At 40.2% G+C, this 20,596-nt stretch overlaps 1 protein-coding gene across 1 annotated transcript in view; it reads right to left on the bottom strand.

Moving 5' to 3' along the window:
- The window catches only part of PDZRN3 (PDZ domain containing ring finger 3), a 143,187-nt gene that overhangs the window by 34,858 nt on the left and 87,733 nt on the right, over positions 1-20,596 (bottom strand). The window lies entirely within an intron of this gene.

The following is a 20,596-nucleotide window of genomic DNA, read 5'->3' as shown; positions in this document are numbered from 1 at the left end:
TTTCTGATTTTATAATTTAATTAAGCAACTTCCAGATTAAACTTTCAAAACTGTTGTCTATGATTTGGAGTCTTTCCATGCAATTCAGTTTCTTCTTAAATACTATTTGCTATTGAAGTGTTCTTGTTCAGTTCAGGTGCCTGAGTTTAGTCAGGATTTTCTTTAGCAATAGCACACAGCTGGATGTGATTAGAAATAGAACAGAAACATGCAGGATATTTCATTTCCAGTTTCAACGGAAATGCACCTATTGGTTATTTTCCTATAGTAACATGATAGACTACATGAAGTAACACTTCATCTGATTCAGAAAGATAATCTGTAAATCAGGACAATAAGCACAGGACTGTTGTTTTGATGTAGGAATGGAGGTATCCCATCCATGTGATGTTTTAGATTCTTCAGCTAACAAAGCCTAAGCATGTTGCTCAGCACCAAACTGTGGCTTATCAATGCAGTTGGCTTCATTGCACTGTTGCTGTGGTAAATAAGCTAGCCTGACAGTCAGGCCAAGGCTTATCTCAACGGAGATGTTTTCCATTATGGAAATCTAACTTGTATTTCTCTATTCATCTCATAGGCAGAAATGGTAGTATTGCCTCAGGTTAATATAGACTAGTTTGTACAGTGCTTTGCCAAACTTTTAACATTTGGGCTGTAAACTTGTGTTCTGGGCATTGTCCAATGCTGATTTTTGCTTTTAATGGTACACTTGAGCCAAAGTGTTTCAGTGATTTCCAAGAGTAAGATTACAGAAAAACCCCAACATTGTTTGCCCATGTTAAGAAATTCTGGATATGTTTTCTTTGAGAAAGTCTTACTATCAACATAATTTGAAACAAGAATTTGAAGTTTGGCACAGGGACAGTTTGTGTTGTTCCTGTGAAATCTGCTAAATTTGGTCAGCTTTTAAGCTGTTGCGGTTTGCATGTTCTCAGTACAAAGTTGGTCTGAGTTTCTAGTTTAATTCTCATGAGACTTCTGCCAGTGGGTGATGCCAGAAGGTCTGACAAGACCAGTTCCATTTCCTAATTGCTCTTTGTGAGGTTTGAGGACTGATATCAAGAACAAAGAGATCTTCCCAGTGCTCCTCACTGCTGGACCCAGCCAGCCAGAAAGAGCCCCCTGAGATGTCCGGGATGGCGTGGATGTTAACTGTGTGATATTATAACATATGTATGAGTTACAGGAACCCTTGTCTATGCATGCTGTACATAGTGAAGTTAAATAGTCTTCCTTTGGTTTGTCCACATAAAGCAGCTTGTTACACGATCTGTCATCCGTTTTAACAATGTGTCATGTGTGGTCTCACCAGTGTGCCACAGATAATGAGCTTAGCAAAATGTACGTGTAGTGGATGGCTTATATCACGTGTAATGTGAATATTATAGTGGTCCCAGCTGAATCTGAGCAATCCAGACTGAATGGGAAGTTGGTGAGCCAGCTGACTAGGAACAATAGCAAATAGCCTTTGAATATACAAGGTGCCAGCAAAAGCTTTCATTAGCATTTATCTAGATTACTTGCTCCCTGACTGATCACATGTGACCAAGTCTGCAATAAACCCTTTTACCAAGATACCTGGCTCCGACTATCAGACATTTGTTTTTGTGTGCACAAGCTAATTCCCAAGGAACAGAGGAGTGGAAAGCAGCCAGCCTGCGTGGGCCACCGTGAAGGGCAGGGTGCTGCTCTTGTCTCTGGGAAGCTAGATGTCCTGGACAGATGGTGGGTGCTGGTGATGAGGGAATCCTGCCACAGACCATAGGCTGGTTTTGCTATTTGTATTTGTCTTAGTTGCAGCTCACAATTTCTCAGCTTGTAGCTACAAGCCCAGTATATATTTCACTATTTAAATGTTTTATTTATGTTACCATTAAGCCTGTCAGGTGTTGGCAGGTAAGGGGAATCTACAGGAGACCAATGCACTTGAGGCGTCCTGCCTGTCTGCACGGGATGGTGAATCAGAATAAAGAGGGAAATAAAGCACTCATGAGGGACCTGCACCCTGGAGGGGAACATTATTAGGGAACTCAAAGGCCAAAAAGCGCTCTCTGCCAGCTTTTCAAGGGTAAGGGCTTCGGCTGCCAAGTGCTGGCTCTTAGACAACAGTTCCCACCAGCAAGAATAAACTCATGTCCTTTGTGCGAGGAGCAGATGGCACATAGCTACTTCACAGATCTGGGCAGACACCAAACCCTTGCACTCGGTTCTGGGAGTTCCTAATGTTTGAGTGGCTGAGTGCAATATTAGTAATGGTTTGGCATTGTTTATTTTGTTTCTTTAAATGCAAGTTGGCTTTCCCAGTATGCAGTAACCATTTACTGTTATATTTTTGTACATATACTTAGCAAGTTCTGTTTAAACAAACGATTCCTATTTAAGCCGCGCTATTAGGGAAATGTTTGCTTAATGTATCAATACTTTAATTACTTTTCTTGTTTTTACAAATATTTAAGACATGTGAGAAACAAAAGCTAGGGAAGAGAACAGCTGTGACTATAAATAATTCTAACACTGGTGTGCTGTATAAACAGAAGTCAGGAAACTGTACAGATGATGCGTACATAGAGTGGTGCAAAAGGAAACTGTTTGTGCTACACAACTGTGCTTTAAAGTAAGTATCTGGCATTTTTCACTGTGTTAGGGTGCTTCTCAATTACAGCCATTGGGTTACCTCTATTAAAGCTTGAGTACCTCTGTTGAGAATGTGGTTAGATTGGAGCTCTGTTGCCCTGTGTTTATTTCCAGATTTTCAGTACAACAATCCACTGATAGCTCTGAAGTGTTGGATTCTTAATAATACATTTAATTAGTGTGGATCTCCTTTAAAAATACCCTTCTGAACAGTCCTTTGTTAAATACGTGAAAGCAAACCAGGGTTTTCTATGGCATTGTGCAGGCACACAGTTAAATACATACGCTAAATATATCAGCAAAAAGATCTCAATTCTGTATTATTTTTTGCATGTGGGCATAGCAATCTGCCTGTGCATTGGAAGCCTCAAGTCTGGAGCCAAAATATTTAAACTAAAACATACCACAAGAGAGGATGTGAAAGCAAATGTAAAACCTTGGCTTTATTCCCATCAGTTAATGTTGAAGTCTTGAGATCCTTATTTGCTCCACTTAGCATCTCTGAAAGGGTTCCAATTCTCAGAAGTAACTTAAATGAAATGATACTTCTTGTTAAACCACTGAAGGAACTGTTCTGTCCTGTGAGCTCTTTAAGGAGTTTAATACCTCTTTAATTTATGCCACTTGAGAAAGACAGTAACATTATAGGAACATTAGAGCAGCATCACTGTAAGCAATGCAAAGTCAGTAGATACGAGAACACTATTCTGTTAATTCAGTCTTTCATGAAGCAGAAATGATGAGGTCAGCATAGGGTAAATAACTGTTTAATATGCCACTGAGACCTTATGATGGGGAGAATTAGGATGCTAAGAGCTGACCTATGGGCTATGAAACTCCTCCTACTGTGGGCTGCCTCTTTGGGTGTCTGTTACAGCAGTGCCAAGAGGCCTTGGTCAAAGATTAAGACAAAAGGCGATCTCTGAACCAGAGAATGTCCACGCTGGATTTACGGTGATGACACTGTGATGGAAGTGGGTGAAACAGGGTTTTAGCTACTGAGGACAGAGGATGAACTAATCAAAAGGGAGTGCTCTTTCACCTAATCATAAACCAGCTCCAAAATCACCATCTGCTAGCTATGATAATTCAAGCCTAGCAATGCGCAAGTGAGGGACCTGGAGGCAGATCACACCTTAAAGAGCTGTTCTTATCCCAAATCCTTGATGCGCTATCCTTGTCCATTCTCCCGCTTGTGACACAATGTAGTCAAGCCACTACGAACCACAAAATCAAAGTATGGAAGACTGGCACGGAAATGAGAAAATCTGATTATAGACTGGATTTGTGCTCTAAAAGCTTCTTCCGTGTTAGCTGAAACCTCAGCTTCCTCGCAAAAAAGCAACTTTGATTTCCTGGGTTTGTCATTGGAACAGCCAAGCTCATCTCTCTAATTTGTTACGGGTTATTTAACTAGATCCATTCTGTTTAAGAAGAATGACGAATTTAAGCTTGGACAAATTGTCAGTTTTTTACATGGTAAAAGAGCTGTGATTATCATTAGCAATTACAAGAACAGGAAACAGAGAACTAAGAATATTTAAAGGAAGAAAGTGGATAATGAAAGCATAGGAGTGTGGAGTCAAATGTTAGTTATACACTCGTGTTTATAAGGTTCATGTGCTCTCAAATCTGTAACTACTTACAGAGCACATATCTCCACTTTGACTTTGCTTTTTGCTATGAGATGTCACTTTAGAGGGCTAGCATTGGTAAGCATAGACTGCTGTAAGTGATGTTTCATTTTAAAAGTGCTAATACACTTTTAATAATCTCAGAGCAAGCAAAATGAGTCAGTGTACTTGAATGCCGCATAAAAATTATTGACATAATGCTTAATCTTTAAAACTGATAGACACATAGCCAAAAGCTAATAAAGTTCATTCTAATACAAACGATCAAGTAAAATAGTATATCATAGTCTGTGTTAGCTTTGGATCCTGATCATATAACTGTAGCCCAGGGACAAAGAAAATTGAAGTGATTTAGAAAGGTACCCAGTAGGATATATCTGATATTAGGCAGTTTGCTGAAGCAAAACAGTAATGTCAGAAAGATACAAAGGTGTAAAATCCATTTGACTGTGTCCAAATGCTTCTACTCTTTGACCTTAATGTCTCCAGATGAACTCCCATTAGGGTCAGCTGAATAATGCTTAATAATATATGGCCAGAAACTGCCAAGACCTGCTACGGATCACAGCCTCCACTTACTTCTGTATTTTAACTACTGTATTCATATTACGAATTTGAAGCCATTTCTACTTGAAAAGATATTAAATTTCATTTCTCAGTTTTTACTGCTCCACACTTAATTTGGAACAGAGCAAAACAGGAATCCCATCTATGGTTCATCACGTTTTATACTAACCATCTAATGAAAGAGTATTTGGGAATATTAACTATTAATGGTAAATGGCAGTCAAAATGGAAAGAATTGCTTATATATTTGCCTTTGTGTTCATTTCTAGGTTCAAGTAGACAATAAGGAATCTGACTGCAAATCCACTGGTAGAGCTCCTATGCAGAAAAGACCCAGAAGCTGAGCAGACCTTGAATGAAGCTGGATTTAAGACTTTTAGAACAAAGGAAATGTAAGTGTTCACTTCTGTCTTTGAGCTGGGAAAGATTAATTTGTGCTGAAGGATTCAGCATTGGTCAGTGTGATTAATTCAACTGTAGGCACACAGAGAGGCCAGCAGTGACCACAGGACTCTGCTGGATGTGTGAAGCAGCAATCATCTCTGCTTCAGCAAAAGTGCAGTCAAAAGAGATTAGACGTATGGGGTAAGAGGAAGGAGTAACAGAGGCAGTTTGCAATCCCAGAAGCAGGCTGTGCCTGTGCTGTGAACTCCACCTGTGCATTCACAGCACCAACTATGACTTAATCTTGAAACTGTGGAAGAATACAGAGGATGGCTGAGGTCCTATTGAGTGCTCTAGTGTTTAGCATACAAAATACATCAACAATATAGCATCATATTTGGTTTCCATTTATCCTCCTTACAATATAATCTCACCAGCATATGAAGTTGCAGCGAAGCTGGTTCATTTCTTGTTTCTTTATGAAATCAATACTATTGCAGTAACATTGATTCGATAAGACACTCTAAGGCATTAATCTGGTCTCTGATACAAGGAGGACACTATTTATGCCTAACTTGTTTCATCTTGAATGAGGAATTCTAGTTCAATGAGTAAAGTCTGCTGTTGGAGGGCACACAGTTCCCAACTTTGTTCCTTTTATAGGTAACATTACTGAGCTTTATCTTCTATGGCAATGGAAGTGATTTCCTCCTGTTATTAGCACTGTATTTCTGTGAAGTCCTGTGAATCAATGGAGTTTACATGTTTCCCTTAATGAAAAAGATAAATTACTTCCACAGGTTATTGTATTGGCTAACTGCATACAGTTATTATGTAGATATACTTTCTCTGCAATTTCTTCCCTCGAAATACATATCCCAATAACCACTATTGATTACACAGTATTGAAATGAACACGCAAATACAAACATTTGATACAAGAAATGGGAAAGTACACAGGCAATCAGACACAGTGATGAATACCAATAATAACCCAGGAATGCTCATTCCTATTGGAAGACACATTCCCCCAGTAATCTTGTCATTTCCAATGAAGTCCCAGAGCTGCAGGCTTTCCAGGATGGACAAACTGCGCTCCACTTTTCCTGCACACTCGTCTTACTGAGAAAGTAAGACACACGTGTGTTTCTCTGCATTTCTCTGCAGAAAGACCAGTGTCCTTGATGAGAATTTTACAGGCAGAATGTAAGTTAGAAGGCAAATATTAATTAATGAGGTTATCTTGTAATGCACAAAATAAGTGGTTGTGGTTCTTCCAAAGTCTTACTGCGTGTCTGGAATTTCTGTCCTGCTGGTTATCTGCAGTATGACACTGGGCTCGGAAGCTTGAAAGTTTTTATGATTTACGGTATGACTGTAGCTTTGCAGGTTAGTTTTCTATGTTGTGGTTATTGTTATGGTGGGTTGTGGCTTGTCTACTTTGGGGTATCAGGTGTAGTTGAGAAATAAGTTAATGTTTCAGTGAAAATTTCTTACCCCCTTTCCACTTTCGTTATCCTTTGTTGCTCCCCCAAATAAGAGGGCTGCTGCACAGCTCCCTGCTTTCTGTTCAAATCATTTTTGTCTGCTCTGAACATGATGATGACACAAAACTCATGCTTTTTTTAGGCTAGTGCAATGTAGTGAATGTACTGGATTGCATGTACATGTCTAGAAGCACAATCGGTCCACGGCCAGGAGGAAGAGACTCAAGATTTCCGAGAAATACATCTATGAAAGCATTAAGTAACTCAAAAATAAAGCACAGAAAATGGGGGTGCCTACTTAAAATATGAGATTGGTTGCCAATATGACAATCAACACAATTTCCTATGCTACTTATGATCTTTTCTGTTTATCTGCTGCAGTTAGAAGGTTATAAACTACCAAGCGTGTATTCCTAAGTCTTTGAAATTCAGGTTTCTGTGTGTTTTCTTTGAGTTTCATGTTCTTAGAGAAGGAGAGAAATTACAATAATTACAGCTTAAAATATTCTCATTTCATGGTGTGGCTAACAAGTGAAGCTACAAGTAATGATGTAATCTAACATGTCAAAAACAAAAATGAAAAGAGGAGACAGAAGGCAGGATGGAGCCAAGGGATGCGATGTGCCATGTCATCTTCTAATTAACTAACTGATCCTTTAAACTGTCAAAATCAGCAAGGAACTCCATGGCCCAGTGTCTTATTAATATTCATACTAGGCCACTAGAAGCGATGATTCCAGTCCCAGTGGTTATAGTTATACATTAAAAAAGAAGAAGCCAGGCTAGCCAGGGCTGCAACAGCTTCACATTCATAAGGAAATGAAGGCAGGCCACCCTGCTTCCTCCAAACCTCTGCTGGGGGATATTCTCTGAGGATGCATATTGATTTCTGGATTATTATGGGGGTTGTATATTGAAAAAAACAATTATTTTTCTTCTTGCTATGAGCTGCCACATTGTTAATCACATTGAGCTCCATGTTGTCAAATGGAAGATGCATGTAACGCTTTGTAATATGAGCCCATTCTTAATTTTGCACACACCAAATGAATCCACAGTTAATAAACCCGTCATTTAGAGGAATGGGTGAACTCATTTTGCCTTGTAGGATGCAGTTCAGGATTGGTTTAGCAGAAATCTGGGGCCTGCAAGAAAAATAACCGTCCATAATCTTCTTATAATACAATTATTCTCTTACATTTCAGACTGCCAGTCTTTTCCCAACTGCCAGTTTCCTGAACCTTGAAGTCTAAGGGAGCAGCTAACATTCGGTTTCTCCATTAATTTTCTGTTTAATTCTTCATGGCAGGACAATGCTTTAAAAAGTAAAATCCTCTCTGCTCTTCATTACATGTACTATTTTGGGGCCCGGTACAGGTCTGCCATGTACAGAGATGTGCCTGTGTGCAGCAGGAGATGGGGATGAGAAGGGAATTCATCACGCTCTGAAGTCAAAGGCAGTTTTGGCATCAGCCTTGTATAAGTCATTTTAACTATGAGGGGGAAGTTAATAGTAATTTTAACTATTTTGAGGGCAGTTAATCCCATTTTACACTTGCCATTTCTATCTGTGCATGACACAGTAGAAAGCAATATATTATGCAGCACTTTATAGCAGTACAATCAGTAAAGGAGTAGCTGAGCCATAAATCAGGTGCTATACCTCTAAATGAAAAAATAATTAAATAGTTTGAATCTCATTAATTGATATCTTTGATTTAATTGATCTACTAAAGGAAAATGCCTTGGGTTACCACCCTGCTCCTGCTCTCTACTGTGCCCTTTACCAGTTTCCTTTGATCTAACTTTTTCACACTTTCACACAGCATCTAGAGGACATAAAGCTTTGCATCAACCACCTTTCACAGCCCTGTGTAGATCCTTGTCCTGTGGGAGCAGGCAGCGCGAGGAGCAAGTGCTTACTGAGTAGAGGAGCCTGGCTCCTCCTGATGCACTGTTGGCATCTGCAGCTCTCCTGCATCCCTCACCAGCCACCAGGACCATGCTAACAGGCTGACTTTGGATTCTCAACATGAAGTCCTCTCAAGCTTAAGTCACAGCAGGCCAGTTTTTGGTAACTTAACTAATGGCCCCTGGGGTTTCTCCGTCAGGCACAGGCCATGCCCTGGAGCAGTGTCAGCACAGCACGGTCTTGCACAGGCCCCTGGGACCTCAGAAGTGGTGTGGAACTCATGTCACTTCCTTGAGGACAGTCTTCCCTGATCATGAATACACTAAGCCTGCACCTAAGACGCGCGTAAAAACGGATAGGCTGTGCCTATGGAGATCTGGTATTTGTCTGGGCAGCCTCTCAGTGCTTTCTCACCCAGAAAAAAACCTGATCTCCAAGCAAAGATATCAACCCAAATATTTAACATCACAGATTTTATTCCATTGTTTTAGTTCTGCTATGGATGAAAGGCTGGCTCAATAGGAAAAAAAATAGAAATTAAATACTCTAAACTGTGTATCAGCCAGGTTAACATCAGGCGTTTAGCTGACTAAGGTTTGTTAGGGATATTAACGTCTATCTGTTTCCCTGCTGGCCTTTATATTAAATCCATTCAAGCGGTTTATAGTCTTTATTGTGAAAGTTGTCTGAATGAAACTATCTATGCACATTGGTAAATCATTAGGAAACAAGAATCTGGAGTCACAGCAAGGCTGTATTCAGAGCTAGACTGTTTTTCTCCAGTAGTTTGTTGGCTTATTTTGCATTTCTGTCAAGCAGTTTAATAGAATAGTATCTTGTTCACGTGCAGTTTTATAGCGATTCTTTATCTGAGAGTGTTAAACACCCTCTACTTGAAATCTGCTTTAAAGGAGAGGAAGCCAACTTCACCTTTTTTAGTCTTTTCCAGTATTTTTCCATATAGGATCACATACAGGTATAGTCATAAATACTTCCCTGTATCTAGTATGTGTTCCTTAATTAATGCAAGCTTCAGAAAACCTTCCCCATAGCTTGCATAAGCACATTTAAGTTTCAAACATTATCCATTTAGTTTCAGCGTTTACTTGAAAGCATTTCAAGCATTTGCTATCTCTGCACTTGTATTTTCTTCCTTACTGTAACATTAATTTTGTTTTGAATTAGAAAAGGGTAAAAAACCAACTTTGTATAATAAGACTTTCCTAAATTCAAGCTTTCCTGAAAATACTTCTTGTGCAGGAGGTAGCAGGGCCAATAGTGTGTGGGGATCCTCTGCTTGTAAACGGGGGGATCTGTACACAGATTACATTCAAATGCATTTGATTCTGTGGAAAGAATGGGATTCCCAACACTCCTCTTTTTAGCTTCCAGAAAAGTCTCTGATTAAGCTCTGCTGAAAGGCTCCCGGTTCTGCCTGTCATTCAATAGTATTTTAATGTGTCCCCTACATGTTGAAAAGACAGCCGTCTCCTCGTCATAACAATATCCTGTTGATGCACACACTATAGTTGTAAGTTAATGCATAATTTATGAATTAGGTTTTTCAATAGTCCGTGAGGGGGTATATTAACTATACATGTTTTGTAAATTTTCCATCTCATTTTGGCACAGGATAAGTTATCAGTAATCTCAGAAGAGAGATCTATGTGTATGAGTGCATGTGCATATTTTATGTTGGTAATATGTATTTATATCATGGTTATCTAGAGAGCATGTCAGAAAATACACACACCTGCAATTTTACCTGATTTTATTGCAAAATGCTAGTAAGGTTTTTCTGAAGGAATAAACATTATTGTGTTTGGTAGATTCCTTTAACAAGCCGCTGCTCAATTGTATTTGTCCTCGGCTTGTTCTTCTGCATAATTTAAAAGACAGCTGTCATAGCTACATGCTATCCTGTCTAAAATCTGACATTTGTACGGCGTTAAATAAACCCCATACTGTGCTCAGCACTCTAATGTGAGCCTTCCCCTTGCCAGCAGCCGTGGCTGGGGATGCCCGTGCAGGGTGGTAGGGCACAGAACCGTGCAAGCTGGGCTTAAATCAAACCCGGCTATACTTTGGGAAAGGGTTAGAAGTTAAGGGTGAGATAAGATGAGGCTGTACATTGCTGTTTGCTGGCTGAGACGTGGTGCTATGACTGCCAGGGATGAGGTCTGGGTGGTGAATGGCTGTGCCACCACTGAGCTACTCAGGTAGCACCCCATCACCTAAAGCTCACCCCAGGATTGGGGTATGTGGCTAATCCACAGCCTGAAAATGGTTTAGAGGAACAATACTGGGAGAGCTTGAATGGAACAAAATGCTGGAAGAACAACAGCAAAAACTCATCGAATCACATTACACTATGAGAATGAGCGGGAGTTTCTTCAGAAAAAGAGTTCAAGTTAATCGCATGGTAGAGACCATGAGATCAGGATCCTGGGACTCAGGATCTGATTTATGCACTGCAAATGTATATATCCTTTGGAGAAAAGGCCATTTCCTGTTTAAAAATTTAAAAATGCTTGATTAGAATCTGTGGATACCAAACCAAACACATTACACTACTTAGTCCATTAAAACTCTGAAAGCCCGTTACTTACCGTACAGTGATGGATTGATTGTATTTAATCTTTCCTCCTCTGAAGTTGTTTTCATTTTCTGCAGCAGTGTGCACTCCCAGCAACAACACCCCGGCACAGAGTGTTCACTGGCCATCGCTGCATTTGATTATAAAAGTCTATTGTCACTTGTAGCTGTTTTCATTTAAATATTGTCTATTTTATGAACCCTTATTATTCTCATTGTAAAGCAACATGAAAGCTGGAGCTGGATGGTAATAAGGGCACCTGAGCAAGCAACACTGAAAACTTCTTATCTTTACCATTAAATTAAGTCCGTTTCATAAGGTCTAATAACATTCAAATGTTTGCTACACTACATTACTTCATGAAAAGCACTTTTTAACTGAAGCTAACCACAGAGTAAGCATGTTTCTTAGAGGGGAAAGAAAAAGAAAGGCGATCTTGACATTTACTATATTTGTCCAATAATTGTTATTTACCAAGTAACAAAGGTAAATACTCTTCTTAGATTAACTTTCCCTGCTGAATAAATAACACACACGTAATGCTGCAGCCAGACCCTTTCTCACACCTACTCGTGTACAGCTGAGGCTCTCTTAGAAGTGGTGTTCAGACCAGTTAAAGGAATCTATGAAGTAGAAACAATCACTAAGTTGGAGCACAGTGCAAAGCCCTGGTATGGAACATTAGTGTCATAGATAATTCAGTTCTGTACAGATAAAGCTCAGAAATCTTTTCCTGTGGAGTTTCTCAGTCAGGGCTAATTTCATAGTTAGGTCTTTGTTTATCCTTAGATCGGTGAACATACAAGCTTCTTAAAGCTGTTTTCCCGGGTCTGTGCTTCTAAGTGATTTCCTATCCCTCCACCACTCACACACTTAAAAAGACAGCTGTAACAACAAAAAAACTACTAAACTGCAGTATCCTGAGCTCATCCAATTTTAATATAACAGAGTAGTTTTTTAAACAGGATGTGCTCTCAAAAAGGTGGAATACATACAGTATGGATCACGTCCACAGTACATTTTAGACTGAGAGGTGGAAGTGTTTGCTTGGGTTTGGTTTTCATTTAAAGAGTTCCTATTAAGTGCCATCCACCCTAATTTTCCTCTTAGTACCTTCTGTATAAATTCTATTGGGAATTTTCTCTAACAGATTTGGGAAAAATAGTGCCAGAGAGTCACTGACTTCACAGTTCATGGAATAGTAAGTCTGGTGCTTTTTCCTTTCTCTTAAGCAGAGATCTGCCTAAAACTCAGGATTTATGTTAGTGCTTTTTCAATTTAAGTGGTGATTCAGTAGGCAGAAATAAACAGATGGCTTCTGAGTTCTTCTGCAGAATCTGGATTTGTTGGGTTTTAGTTCAGACATCAAGAACAGTAGGAAAAAAGAATGGGAAGACTTATTGTTGTTCCACACATCATCTCTGAATGGCAGGAGGGCAAGAACTGCCGTAATAAAATATAATGTAGTCAGAAACCTCCAAAGGGTGTCATGTTGGGATTTTTAAATGCCTAACATTGATTAAATTCAAAATGATGCCCCAATGGAAACAGGGTTATTATATCGGTTAACATATCTCCAGGAATCTAAAAAGCATTGACTCATCAGCCAGGTATAGTTACTGTTACATCTTTAAGTTCTTCAGTAAGTCATTTTTAAGATAATTCTATCTGATTGTGTGGTTTTTAATAATCGCCATTTGTTCAAAGAAGTGAATCAGCAGGAAGAAATCGTGTGAATCTTTTCCCTGCTACTGCAGATAGAGCCTTTTAGTTGCTCTGGTAATTACTCGGATCAGTCTACAGGACTTGTATGATTAGCCTGCAAACTTTGCTCCTACCTGGAAGAGAAAGGATTAATCTTTTCCCCTGTCATAGCACACAGCCAGCATTGTACTCTTCGTCAGGGTGGCAACTTCTTAAGTCTCATGCTTAGAGTTAAATCTTGCTCTTGAGTTACAATATGAGACTAGGATTTAAGTATCTGTTTTGTGTGATTAAGAGTAATTCTGAGCAATTAAAGAAAACAGTTCATTTGTGGCAGGTGGCAGAAAGCTAAAGAAGATAATTACTCTTTTTAGCCATCTGTGTTAACTGCCATTAGCGGAATTAAACTGAGATTCACCACTTTGAAATTTGAGGCAAAGTTCCTTTTCCTTAACTACATAATAGAACATTGTCTGAAGTCTAATTACCAAACAAAAGTAAGTTCCCCCTGCTTGCCATGAGGTGCCTATTTGTTATTTTTACTTTAAATGTTGGCACTTTGAGACATGATAAATTGAAGAACTGCTTGTACTGAATGTCTCTGGGTTACATGTTGGCTCTGAAAAACTGTTCAACTTTGAGTGAGTTTATCCCAGAAAGTCCTCATCTACACCATTAGCTACTGCTGAAATAACCTTCTATTGAAAAGCAGAAACATTTCTGTGCTTGCATCACGTGTCCTAACTCTGAAATAACCCAGTACCCCTCCCTATGTCTGCTGATGACCTGAGTGCTTACACTGCTGCTTGTAACACTGTTAAATGATCAGGAGTCACATCACTGCTGAGGCATCTACTCTGCAGAAGGGGTATGAGCAGTTACGGAAGTATTTGTTGAGATATGGAAAACACACATCATCAGAGCAAAAAAGCGAGCATGGGAATGGGAAATCTTTCCTCGTATAAGCAGCAGCGAGAGGAATGTACACAGAGCATAGGTATTCCTGCCTCTGGAAACCACCAGAAGCTGGCTAGGGAGTACAAACCCATTCTGTATCTCTCTAGCTGCATAAAGAGTATATAGCACCCAGCAGTTACAGACTGATGTAAAGGAAAAATACAATTGTGGCAAAGCAGTAGCATCCGGAATTCTAGTGTTTCTTCTGATGTCTCTAGTTCCTACAAATTGTAAGGAGGTAGCGTTTCATCCATATAGTACCTGGCTCACGTTTAACCTTCTGGTATTTATCAATTCTGTCTCCTCTGTACTTTCACTTTGGATATTAGCATTCTGATAAAATTCATGTCTCACACTTGTAACCACACAAGAGACAGACACAGGAGCTGTATTAGCTGGAGAAAAGGTTACTCTGGAACAATTACATAAGTTTTCCAAGTACTAAAGATACTTTTGAGTACTGAAGTTCTTGGGCTTGGGATTTTTTATGGTAAACATAATGTTTAATCACCAGTAGGAGTTTCATTTTCACAGGATGATCCCAGCTAATTATTGAATCATTCTCACTGATTAAGACCAACTGCATTTCATTGAAAAATGGGTGGATTATGTTAAGGAAATTACGTTGGACTTTAATGACTGTAATGACCATGTTTAAGAGAACATTATGATTTCTGTCTTGTGTGAAACAGTTTACAATTGTGTTTTTCAAAACCCAAATCTGCATTTAATGTCAGCACTTGTGTAATTGTGCTACAGTTACTTTTTAGCTAGGAGAGAAAGAGGACGTCTAGAAGAATAATGTACAACAGGTTTGGCTGCAGAAGGTACTATTCTGTAAAGGCAGTACAGGTCACCTGAGATGGTCTTTAAGTAAGGTATATGTTAATAGTCTGGTCTTCTTTACTGTGACGGTGGTGAGTCACTGGCACAGGTTGCCCAGAGAAGCTGTGGCTGCCCCATCCCTGGCAGTGTTCAAGGCCAGGCTGGACGGCGCTTGGAGCAACCTGGTCTAGTGGAAGGTGTCCCTGCCCGTGGGAGGGGTTTGGAACTGGATGAGCTTTAATGTCCCTTCCGACCCAAGCCAGTCTGGGATTTAGCTGACGTAACAGACATACAAGAAATGAAGGACTGAGGATGGAATCCCCAAAATCTTAGTTCTTACAACTATCTTAGGTATCTCTTAACAGCATTATTTGTGTGATGGGCTCTCTGGTGATAGCATGGGCTACTGCTGCTGGAGCAGCAACTCTGACTTTGCCAGAGGTTTTTTTCTTTTCCTTTTTCAGCAGAATCAATATGAAGACAGTTCTGGGTGATTTGTAAATACATAGTCTGTGTTGGCAAACTGGGATTAACAAAAACTGCTTTCTGTTGCCAAGAAATAGGAAGTTTCTCTTAGCACAGTATTTGAAGTGGTTGGCAATATGGGAGGAAAACATACCTCGTTAGTGCAAGACCTCTTACTCTGTTCAGGGACTTACGGCATCTCTTAGATGTACCTCCTGTGGAGAAACAGTGTGCCTTCCTGAGTGCTTTTAGACTTCAGATTTATGCAGTCTGAGGTGGAGACGCTATGGACTCTAATGGAGAGAGTATTTATCTTCATTTTTGCAATGACAGACAGGGAAGCAAAGGCTTGTACAGCTGGGTCTGCAGAAATAAAGGACGTACAGCGAGCGTAAAATGAGCCATGTTCTCAAGATGGAAATCTGGAGGGTTTGTTCCCTTGCCTTCATTTCTGTGCCTTGTGAGTCACTTGTGTAAGGAAATAACACATTCTGTGTTTTCTCCAGAGTAACTTCACTGTTAGTCTGTAAGGGCAGGGTTCACTTACAGAAACGTAGATACAGATACCTGGTGCCATCTAAGATGCCTTAAGTCATCCACACACTTGGCAGATAAGAGGCAGGCCTTAGGAGGACCTGCAGCCCTTTGAAGCAGTATCTGGGAGCCAGTCCCAATATTCCAGTGCCTAAAATGCTGATAAACCTGCCTGTTGAGGCAGCAAGATCCCTGTTCAGGTGTTGTATGAACACTATTGCCAAGCTGATCAGGCAGCTGGAACAAGGTGAGCTGTAGTTACATCTAGACAAATTAAATATGTGTTTGCATAGGTTAGATGTGATTCTGTATAAAGTTTCTCCCTGTGTTTATTGTTCTTTGCTCCAGAAGTCATTGCAGTGTTCCATTAGTTAGTGAGATGTCTTTATTTGAAATAAAGAAAATGTTTGCTATGGAGGAAATATAAACAAGTTGAATTATAATGAACAGCTTTATGTTAAATACACAGGACAGTTATTCAAATCTCCTCTATGAACCAGAAATGCTGGAAGTGATGTTGCTAAGCTTGCTTTGCTGTGTAGCTGTGTGTCCTTCCTAGATACTCTTCATTATTCCCTTTCTGAGCTGTGCTCTGGGACTTTAGTACAAAAGAAAGAAGGGAGGGGGAGGCAGAATTTGTGCAGGAGAACAAAAGCCCTTCAAATAACTCTTTTAGACACTTTTCACATTCTAATTGAATAAATTGCACAGAAAATCCTATGTCTGTACTATACAACTCCCCAGGTGCTCTCAGCGACTATATCCACAGCTGTTTATATTCAAACTAGGTAATTTAATACACTTACATCTGTATATATTGTACAGTGTCTTTTAAAATCAAATGGCTTTGAGTTTTGACTTAGAACAAAGCAAACACCCTGTGAAGAGACACTGTGTCTCTCCTTGGACCTTACCGTTAATCTCTGAATAACTAAGCAACATTAAAAATAGAGCATTATGCTGAGACATAAGCTGTTTTAAACCAGTGCGTAATGTCACTAACATGACATGCATGCACAGAAAAATGTATGTATCATGTCAGTTGGCAAATCAGCTACTGCCTGGTGCTCCCCAAGGGGAGGGATTCATGCATGAGGCTGCCAAAAGAAGGGTCATGATTCAGTTTGGCAGGGGCATAGCCTGTCCACATTTTGCTTTAATTGCTCCTTGTCATGTGAGATGTGGTCCTGGGTGACACTGTGGCTAGCATAATACAGAAAATAAACACACACGAGCTCATATATGCCAGAATCCCGAAATGTTCTGTTTATTTTGCCAGTGATCATTAAAAACAAAAATAATTAGTGTTTCATTTTTCTCCCATTTTTTTCCCCATCATTTCTTCCTGAGTGATGCAGGAGTCAACATAAAGAAACCACAGTACATTAAACCAGGCTCATTTTTCCTGGCTGATTTCTAATCTTACAGCCAAACTGCTTGTGCCTCACTTTGTAACTTCATCAACCCAGGGAAGAAAGGCTAAAGATACTTAAGTCTCCCTGTGAAGCCTGATGGCTAGGAATGTCCTACAGTTTATTCACAGCAGGAAGCAGTGTAATTGTCAGCTCCCTGTTTCTCCTCTAAAGAGCTGTTCTTTGGTGAAGGCAGGGAAAAAAAACTGTGAACAAGAGTTTACAAATTTGGCATCTGGTATTGCAACTGCAGGGGCTGAAAATGACTCGGCATCTACAAACTACGGGACAGAACAGCACTCTGCATGCAATGACACCTCTCCTTTTGCAACTCGGCTGTCTACAGAACAGGCTGGATTTATTGGAGGTGCAGGTTTTTGAACAGGGTAGACTGGGGAAGAGGAAACTGCATGGACTTTGGTTTTGGCTTTGCTGCAGATGAGGAAAATTATAGGAAAGACTGCAGGACAGTGGAGGGATGGAGTTTTTTTATTAATGCATGACTGAGATACATTCACAGGTAATGCATAAGGCTTTATGCAATCCTGTGGTCTGTATATTATTACAGTGATCATATAGTCCCTTTACTGAGCTCAGATCTCATAAACTGACGTAAACTGACCATGAATGACTGCAGAGGATTCCACTGTCATTACAGTACCTCCAGGTACAGATACATCCCAGCCTGTTTTATGTGTCCTACTGAGACAGGAGTGCTGCTTTGTGATAGGACCTCTTGCGTTGCCACAGGTCAGTGGGAGATGTTATGGCTCAGGGCAAAGGTTATGGTGGCAGCAGGTGTGGTGGGGTGGCAGAGGATGGCAGGACCCTTGACAGAGCAGCAGGGCAGGCAAGCAGCGGGAAAACTTCAGACACAGCATGAGTGGTGACCCTAAAAGCTGCCCAGGACCTGGACACAATGTCCTGAGTCCCACAGGGAGCCAGCGCACAGAGCCCAGCCACCCTGGTTCTCCAGCTGATCATTTACAGGCACCAAGAGAAAGGTCTTTGTTCCACTCATCCCCAGTAAGCTCTCTGACTCCTTGTGCAATTATCATTAAGAGTGTGTCCAGTGTTCGAAGGAGTCGGTCATTTAATTGTATAAAAGCAAAGGTTTAACCACAAAAGCTGCCAGGCACTCCCACAATTATCATTTATCAGCCAAACAAAATGTCCTCGGGTTATGTATTCATCAAATGTTTATTGATTTAAGCTTTGGGCATTTTAAAGGATTAGAAATTATTACTTCTGATTTAAATAGTGTTTAGGAGACAGAAATTAAACACAAAACTGTTTTATAGAGGAACAGATTTTCAAAGAGTAGCACAACAGAAATAATAGTGAACATGAGCCCCTCTCCAGTGCTTTGGAACTAAAAGATGGTCTCTATATACAGCAAGTAGCCAAGGATTAAAGTGGGCCCATTTTTCACTTCAGGGGAGACTTTGCTCATCTCTGTGACTCCGTTCAGAGTAGTAGAGGGTATTATGTCCCCTGAAAACCTTTGCAATTAACAGATACATGGAGGGCAGCTTCTCCTGCTCCTTACCCTGATCTGGTTCTAGCAGATTAATTACTCATAAACACCTGAAAAATTACAAAACTTCCTTGGTTTTAATTCAAAATGCAGACAGCAATCATGGGTTGGGTATTTGAACTTTACTGGAACCAGTATTGGGTCACCCAGGAGAGGTGCTGTCTGCTTAGGAAGGAATCTTCCCACTCATTTTGGGGGAAGCTGATCACCACAGAGATGCAGCCATCAGCATGCAGTCTGAAACAGAAATGACACATGGCTTGGGAGAACAAAGCACTTGCAAGCTTTGTCCAGGATGTAGATATAAATATATTATCTATTGAATTGTGTCTCTGAAACAGCTTAATCAGATCAAATAATCCTCCGGACATGGAGCCGATCTTTATGGAGGGCTCAGCGGTGAGGAGTCACACGGGCTGAGGATGAGCCACTGAACCAGCCCAGGATGGCCCCTGCCACCAAACACACATCTGCAGAACTAGCTGTGCCCTGAGCAGCCTGGGTACACTTTCTGCCTCACCTGCAGCCCTCATCTTCCCTTAAGGAAGTTCATTTAAGGATGTGTTTATATATACAAAGGGCATTATCATTTAATGTTTTACCTTGGCCTTTGTAGGCTTGTCTTACATGTAGTGTGAAATTCATTTATAGCTGAAGCCTGTTTTGAGTGAAGGGCATCTTACACAGCAATTTATCACTGGCTAAAGAGCCTGGGGCTAGGAGTAGACATTTACTTACAGAATCTTTAGACTATTTTAAACAGGCCTTTGGGACCTCCCTACTGACCAGCCTATAACATGCCCTTCTGTACCATCTCTCTGTGCTATTTCTTTTAATTGACTAACCTGAACACTGGCTGTTCAAAATCACTTTAACCCAAACATGCCCCTGGTCTGAAGCTCCTAATGACCTTCCCCTGGCCCTAAACACATACGGCTGAGACAATGCAAACATCATTTGGAAGATGAGTAAATTCAATAACTCAATTACCACTGCACCAAAATAACATTTATCAAACACTGGCCACAGTGGTTTGTATCTTTAGCTCTCTCTGTTTCAATGGCACGGCATTTGGGTGAAAGTAACTAATCGATTTAGGAATGATTAAATAGGAATTTGTAACACTTGGCATTATTAAACCTTCAATCTTCATTACAACTGCTTAACAATTACATCATGGGCTGTGTAAAATAAATTAACAGTAGCTGGAAACAATCTTATCATAAATAAAGACAGCAAAGGTATTAGACTAGTGTTCAATAGGAAGTCTAATAAAAATACATATATTGTGGCATTATTGGTAGGTTGTAAATAACGAGGCTTGGAGGAGTTTCCAAACTGGAAGATTTTTAAATCCCAACTTTCCCCCCCCCAGCTGGTATCTAACATTGAACTCATTTATTTTAAAAGGTCTAATTTAGTGGTAGAGCCAGCGGCCTGAGGGCTAGAGATGAATAACAGGTCACCCCCTGCATCCTCCTCTGAACCAGAAGAGACACTTCCCTTACAGCTGTTCTGTCCTCATGGCCTCCATGCTCTCACCCTTTGCCTGAAGTTCAGTGAGTTTCTAGTTCTACCTGCTCCTTCAGACATCCAGGAGGGCCTCTCCTTTTTCTCTTTCAGGACCAAATCATTCAGCATCTTACCTAAGTTAATCTTTGAAACAATTCTGGAAGTCCTGTAGAATTCTTTCACCTGTTTTCCTACATCTTTGTTCAAAGCCTGACCTTTCCAGAAACATCCAAACTGGGCAAATCATATAAGGCACCTATTTTGAAACCTTCACTTACCACTAAATGAAATCACAGCATTTCTTTAAAAATAACCCTGGCTAGCTACTAAATAGATACAGTTGGTCTGGGGATCGCTACAGCTCTCTATTTGTTTATAACATGCTAAAATGGAAAATTATTGTGAGCTAAGCCAGACAAAAAGATGAGCCCAA

The sequence above is a fragment of the Lathamus discolor genome, chromosome 7 (assembly GCF_037157495.1).
Source record: "Lathamus discolor isolate bLatDis1 chromosome 7, bLatDis1.hap1, whole genome shotgun sequence".
Taxonomy (NCBI): domain Eukaryota; kingdom Metazoa; phylum Chordata; class Aves; order Psittaciformes; family Psittacidae; genus Lathamus; species Lathamus discolor.
The sequence above is the reverse complement of the archived record's forward strand: the minus strand, read 5'-3'. Positions and strand labels throughout refer to the sequence as shown.